Below are 7,560 nucleotides of genomic sequence, written 5' to 3'. Positions count from 1 at the left end.
AATTAGGAGGATCGCATCAGGCTCAGGTTAGCCAATGATTAGCTGATTAAATACAGTAAATTTACATCTCTTTTTGAGTAAAAATTAATTTGAATCAAAGTCATTCATTTTAATTAACTATCAGTTTAAATGTGTTGATGGTAATTTAGGTTTGTCTAATAATATATTATGATTAATCTTATTGAGTCATTGACCTACTGTAAAACTTGGCAGAGGACGCCAGGCAAAAAAAAGGTTAAGAACCACTGGTCTATACTATTGTTTGGAAACAATTAGGATATTATTGCGTTATAATTGAGGGCTCTGTTATTAAAAGGTATAGTTGCCGAGTCATTATTGTTATTTCAGTGTTTGGACTGCTTAATTCGTTATAGAGATATTCCTCTGGTATGTGTTTGTGGATAAAGCATTCGGTGAGTAATTTGCGATAATTCATCGTTAATAAATGATGCAACATGGAGAAACCGTTTGATATGAGTCTATTGCTGAATAGCCTATCGTCTTTAGTTCATGATGATGATGATGATGACATTCTCTATTAGCACCAAATTATTGCCTGTCGTGTTCTTGTTCTTGGCGATGCCATTGGGTTTGAGCATGCTATGCGCGCCGAAGTTCTAGTACGAATTCAAAAACGTAAATCGCATAAAAAATTTTATGTATCAGGTAAGTTTAAATCTAAAAAAAAAAATGTCCTGGATACAATACCTAAGGATAGGCGGACACTAATAGACCAATGACATCTAGTTTACCCCCCACACACACACACGGCGTTTACACTAGATAAATTTGAAAAGAGGCATGACAGGCGAAACATGCTTTTTAAGCATGTCTCGCAAAATACTAAATTAATTATAATTCGTTTTCTCATCCATGTGTACACGCTCGGGCTGTACGGATTTTGATGAAATTTGGTATTTGGAATCCATGCACGGGAAATGAAATTTATGTAGATCATTGGTCGACCACTGTGGAGTCATTATTTGCTTTACCGGAGATGTAAAGCATCATGTTTAATTTCTAGAGTGGAGTTACCGGATTGTTTAACCATTAATCCATCTGTGCTAACACTAATGTATACTATAGATTGACAATCTTTTGTTGTAGATTGTGGATTGACAAGCAAAGATTCACATAAAAATACACTAATTAGTCGTTTCACTTTTCTTTAATAATCGGACTATTTGCTGAGACACAAGTGGACAAAATCAGTTCCAAACAATGCCCAGTTATATGTCAAAAATTAAAATAAAGCGTCGACGGTACATAAGCCAAAACCGTTCTTTAGATTCGATTGTTATGTTGATGAATGACGTCACAATGCAAAAAAAAAAAACATTACTTTGCAACGCAACTTTTTGTGATTGTCTTAACATCGGGTCGCGTTTTCAATTTTTCCATTACCGTTTTAATAACATATTTCTTAATTTTATTTATAGTTTCTTTCTTTTAAATTGATTTCTTTATAATGTTGTCTTTTCAAAATGACTTTCTATTCGTTTAATCAGCCATTTGTTTCAATACTCGTATGTTTTTTGTTGAAGACATGACGAGTTCCTACTAAAGCTAATCCAATTTGCTACTTTAATTTTTAATCCAATTTGTTAAATAATCCCATTGGTATTTTCTTAAGATTAAGAAAAAATTAAGCTGTATACTGATTAGCAAAAACTGTCAAGCACGTACGTTTTAGGTGGTAAAATAATTTTCATTATTCGATGTGACGCTAATGCCGAGTTTTATTGGTGGCCAAGTGGATTTTAAAAGTTCCACTCTTGACCTCTAGAGTGGTCAACTGAAGTGAAGGTTGAGACTGTTACGTCATCGCATTGGTCACGCATGCGCGGTGTGTGTGTGTGCAGAACTTTTGACATGATTCTTGTATGTGTATGTGGAGGAACAGAAGTTATCGTAAGAAACTTTCTAGTTATCTTAAGGGTAAGAAAACCCTTTTTTTTTTTTCATTTAATACTTATAGTTTGATAAGCGAAGTCTGCCTCACAAAATAAGATTGAATTCACCATCACAACATCAGAAAGGGAGACACAATGATGAACCTATTCTGCAAATGGCCCGGGATAACTTAAACAGACTTTCCAAGAATAAATAAATCGTAAGTTCCAGAAATAATAAATAAATAGATAAAAATTCAATTTTAAAAATGGCATCGATCTGCTACACAACTGGCATGAAGCAACATTGCTATCGTCATTCCAGTAGATCTCGTATTGCTTCAACAAAGGAAAACAAGTCACGTGTTGGAAAACGCCACGGATAAGCGGATTTGGGAGAGAATTTATCTTAAAGTCTACCTTCACGTAAACAGTTCGGTTTGTTGTCGCCAATCGTGCGCGTTTTTACAAAAATAGTTCAACGTGAAATGCATTGGTCAAACAGTTTACCTATTCGACACGAAGATGACCCCCATTCGTAAACGAAAATTCAAAACAACTTTTTTTTTGTTATGTTAAGGGTATGTATGTCTGTCTGTCACTCCGTTTGTAGTGTAGCATCTCTTCGAAGTATTTTTTTTTTCTGAAATTTGGCATGTGATATGACTTGCTTAGTTAGAATTATGACACGCCTCAGTTAGATCTGTGAAATACTATGTTCTCCGGCTGGTTTCTGACGTTTTTTTTCTTTCCAAAAGGAGGGGTATAGCGTTGAGCTCGTGCTACCAAGACGCCTTCAAATATAAGGGTTTGATAGGAAAAGGTCATCCGAAGCGATAATTTAGCAGTGTTCAGAGAATCGTTTTTTCCCGTATAATCATCAACCATTTTATTAGGATCATAAGTTGAAATGTGTTGCCCATCTTTGGCGAACATTATACGCATAAAGCCTTGCATGAAGGCGAATTTAATCTGCAAATAATTTCTCTTTTCACTCATCAACAGAATTCTCGAATCAACAATGATGAACCTATTCTGCAAATGGCAGAATAGATTCATCATTAAGAGTAATCATAACGACACATCATCCCATGTAGTTCCACTAACGTCCAATTCCAATTCGGTGGAGATTGACGAAGTTTCATACCTCGACTTTTCATCAAACCACAAACTCAAAAACGTGGTTATTACTAGATGGCACCATTACTTTACCATCAATAGGCTATCGGATCAGATGAAACTATGATATCAATGTTTATGAAATCTTTATATGGTAGATAATTTCTATTGTCATGTGACACTTCGACCGGTCTTTATTGGAGGTCTAAAGTAATTTGGAATGAACCTTGATTGCCTCTAAGAGCAGAATTCCCAGATTACATCCCATAAATTGCCAATGTGTTACACGTTTACGATATATCATGGGCAATACTTCCCCTAAAAATCCCTCTCCTCTTACGATACAATATTGTAGGTGTGCTGAATGCATGCGTGTGTTCTCTGGCCGATTTGTCTCTTTTATAGAACAACCCCTACTTTCCAGGGGAGTAGAAGTTTCTCTTCGAAACCGTCTAACTCATCTTAAAATAGGGTCTTATCATAAACTCCACTAGTACTTCATGAGAATCTTCCTAAAGTCCTTCCAAACCCCATATGTTTTGTAGTTATCTGATCATTATAAAATTTACATGGCGAAATGACGTTCCTTGGACAACCAGATAATGGAATTTTCTCCAGATACAGAAGATATACAGGGTGTCCAAAAATTCACACAAGAAGTAATTTTGATAGAAAACACAGGTTTTAATTAAAAATTGTAATTTCTTATTGATTCATAAAGTATACAGTATAGGGTTATGCATGGAATAGCATATCGGGTAAATGGCCTCCACGGCTTTGCTGGCACATACGCACTCTTTTGTCAAAATTTTCCATGACCGTTTTGCATAAATGTTGCTAAATTTCGTTGATACAGCGCTCAATTTTTCCTCCTTCAAGGTGTGGGTGGTCGTGGGCTTGTTGGCATAAACCTTAGACTTCAAAAAATCCCAAAGAAAAACGTCCAACGGCGTTAAGTCACATGATCCGGACGGCCAATTCTGATCACCAAAACGGGAAATTACACGACCAGGAAATGACTCATGCAGTAATTGAATTGTTTCTCGGGCTGTATGGCATGTGGCCCCGTCTTGTCGAAACCACATGTCGTCCACATCCATATCTTGCAATTTAGCCACAAAAAACTGGATTATCATGTCGCGATAGCGAGCACCATTAACTGTTATTGCCTTACCAGCCGCATTTTCGAAGAAGAATGGACCGATGATGCCTCCAGTCCAAAATCCGCACCAAACAGTGACACGTTGTGGATGCATTTGTTTCTCAACGATCACTCGTGGATTTTCTGAACCCCAAATGTGACAATTTTGTCTATTAACGAAGCCATCAAGATGAAAATGAGCCTCATCGCTGAAGATGATTTTGTTCGAAAAATAAGCATCCACTTGTTGTTGTTCCATAATTATGGAACAACAACAAGTGGATGCATAAATGTGGTTGAATTTCGTTGATACAGCGCTCAATTTCCTCCTTCAAGGCGTTGGTGGTCGTGGACTTGTTGGCATAAACCTTAGACTTCAAAAAAACTGCAAAGAAAAAAGTCCAACGGCGTAAAGTCACATGATCTGGGCGGCCAATTCTGATCACCAAAACGGGAAATTACACGACCAGGAAATGACTCATGCAGTAATTGAATTGTTTCTCGGGCTGTTTTTTATTCGTTGAATGGATTATAATCCATTCAACGAACTCTCTTCGCTGTGTGTGGTCAGTAGGCTTCAGTTCTTGAGTCAATTGAACTTTGTAAGCATAAAGATGCAAATCTTTCGTGAGAATACGCTGTAAAGAGCTTCTCGAAATGCCCAATTCAAGACCACGGTGCCGAATTGATGTTCCTGGACTCTCAGCAACACTCTCACGAACTACTTCGGTGTTTTCTGTTGAACTGCTTGTTGAAGGACGGCCAGAGTGTATAAGATCACTAATTGATCCAGTTTCCTTGAATTTTTAAATTAATCTTTTCACAGTTGATGAAGTTAAATCACTATTCCGACCATATTTTGTACGAAAATTGAGAACTGTAGCTGCCAAACCTTCATTATTTTTAAAATATTGCTCAACAATGAAAATGTGTTGTGCTTTCGTGTAGCGCTTCATTTTTAATAACCATGAACTGTCAGCTGTCACGCTGTCTTTTTTTTCTCGTTGGCAACACTTTACCGCACAAATGGAGCTAAATTTAAATTTTGCGTGAATTTTAGGACACCCTATATTTGACATGAACTAAGGTCCTGGTATTTCTTCATTCCTTTCCTTTTTTTAAAATTACTTTTATGGTGTTGTACATATTTGCACATACACTACTTGGAAAGACGTCAACTGACACCCCCCCCTTCCCCACTGACAAGGTACATTGTGCCATGTTTGTATCCAGTATAAATTGGAGGAAGATGATGCTCCCAAGTCGTTGCGACTGTATCCGGGTGAAATGGCTACGATAAGAGAAATGAGGGAGTTTGAAAGAGGCGTTGTGATAAGATTCCATGTTGCAGACCTATCTGTTCGGCAATTGTTGATAAATTGGGCCATCCTAGGTCAACAAATAGCGATATCATATTGCGATGGAAGCGCAAAGAGTCAACTACAAGTGCTATCCTCAGTGGACGAACCACCACACTGACGGTAGGGTGCTACGAAGGATAATATGTAAAATCCACCATTCGTCTGCTGACATGTTGAATGTGGAGTTGCAGGCATCGACTGGAATACGAATCCGCACAAAAACATTCAGAACCGAGGCTCACATGATGGGTTTCCGTGGTAACATCAATTATGCAAGCCCCACATTACTCGAACCAATATACAACGTCGTCTTCAGTGGTGCAAAGAGCGCGTACAGTGTGACGTGGAAGCTTGGAAAGTTGTATTATGGAGAGGTATTTCGTGACAAATTACGATATACCTCTACCAAGCAGATAGACTGTGTGGAGGATGTCCAGTGAACGTCCTTTACTTAAGTGCGTAACCCAACTATGAAATTGGGAGGTGATAGTGTGATGGTATGATCCTGTTTTGGCTTCAGACCTCTGTTGTCTCCCCGTGACCATTGAACTCCAAGAGGTTCTGGACAATACAGTGTTTCCTACTTTGTGGCGTTTATACGGAACTGACCACTGTCTCAGCAAGAGGCCTTGTCATAAGGCTGCTTCTGTAACTACGTGGTTTATGAACATGAACGTGACCACACCTGAACATCTGTGGAATAAACTGGAGCTTCGGGTGAGGCCAAGGGATGTCCGTCCCCCACAACAGTCTAGGACTTCATTACATGCCTACAGGAAGGATGGTTTAAAATTCCCATTGATCGCTATGGTACTCTTGTGGAAATATGTTCCGTAGGATTGCTGTAATCATCGCTTCGAAAGGAGTTCCTGTATCTTATTAAGGTGGGCGCCATGGTGGTTCCTCGTACTATGGTGTCCGTTGACTTCTTTTAAAGCGGTGTATGTGTGTTATAACTCGTGAAACAAACTACTGCAGCGCCAATTAAACTAAAAGGATCAATCAGTTTTATTTAAAAGCTACGTATATATATATATATATATATATATATATATATATATATATATATATATATATATATATATATATATCTTAATAAACCTGCAAAGTATTCCCCTTAAGATGGTAAAAAAACCCACTCTATGATGGATGCATTGCAAACAGGCGCCTCTTATATGATATAATTAGCCTTGACTTTACTTAATGAAGATTTGCTGAATAGTCGGTTAATTTGATTTATTAATATGTTAATTCTAACTTTCATTAATGGCCGAATTATAACGTAGTTATTGCAGCTAGCAAAGAAGCGACTGGGGAATTCACAGTGTGCCAATCTCTCTCTCTCTCTCTCTCTCTCTCTCTCTCTCTCTCTCCGACAATACTTGATGCTCATTTCATGTCTGTCGGTGTTGCTAACTTTCTATTATTTAGAGAAGAACAATCCTTAGAAACGTATTTTAAAAAGACAATCAGGAATACTAATTATTAAACTAAATTCTATAAATCTATGAAAAAAAAAAAAAAAAAAAAGACAATTGCATGTGTTAATATTTTTTCCCCTTTTTGGAGCAAACTGTAACGCCACAGACCAAGACTAGTTAACTTAGCCTAACCTGAAACAGACCAAATAACCAAGTCTCTTTTGTAAACGACTTTACTTTAAATATATAATAAAAAAGAAAAGATCTTCCCATATCTCAGTCGGTAACAATAATATCTTTTAGTTGGAACGACCTAGGTTCAACTTCCATCTATCAGTTCGGTTAAAAAGTCCTTTATAACCGAAGATAGATTAAACAGTCGTAAGTGAAGGAGATTGCACAGTTTTTCTTCCTGGAAACTAGTTTTTTCAATCTACAAATAAAAATGTGTAATAGCATTAATAGAAGCCAAGTTACTTGGCGGTGACAGGCCAATGAATTTAGAAGATTAAAAGAAAGGTTAAGATGGAGGTAAAAAAAGGGAAAATAAACAAATGCTATCGGGCCAAGAAAGTTAAGTTCTACAAGAACAAACAATATAAAGAAAGAAAAACTTATAATCCGAC

The sequence above is a fragment of the Typopeltis vanoorti genome, chromosome 7 (genome assembly GCF_054136105.1).
Source record: "Typopeltis vanoorti isolate ZY-2024b chromosome 7, IOZ_Tvanoo_1.0, whole genome shotgun sequence".
Classification (NCBI taxonomy): domain Eukaryota; kingdom Metazoa; phylum Arthropoda; class Arachnida; order Uropygi; family Thelyphonidae; genus Typopeltis; species Typopeltis vanoorti.
This window is presented reverse-complemented; position numbering follows the sequence as displayed.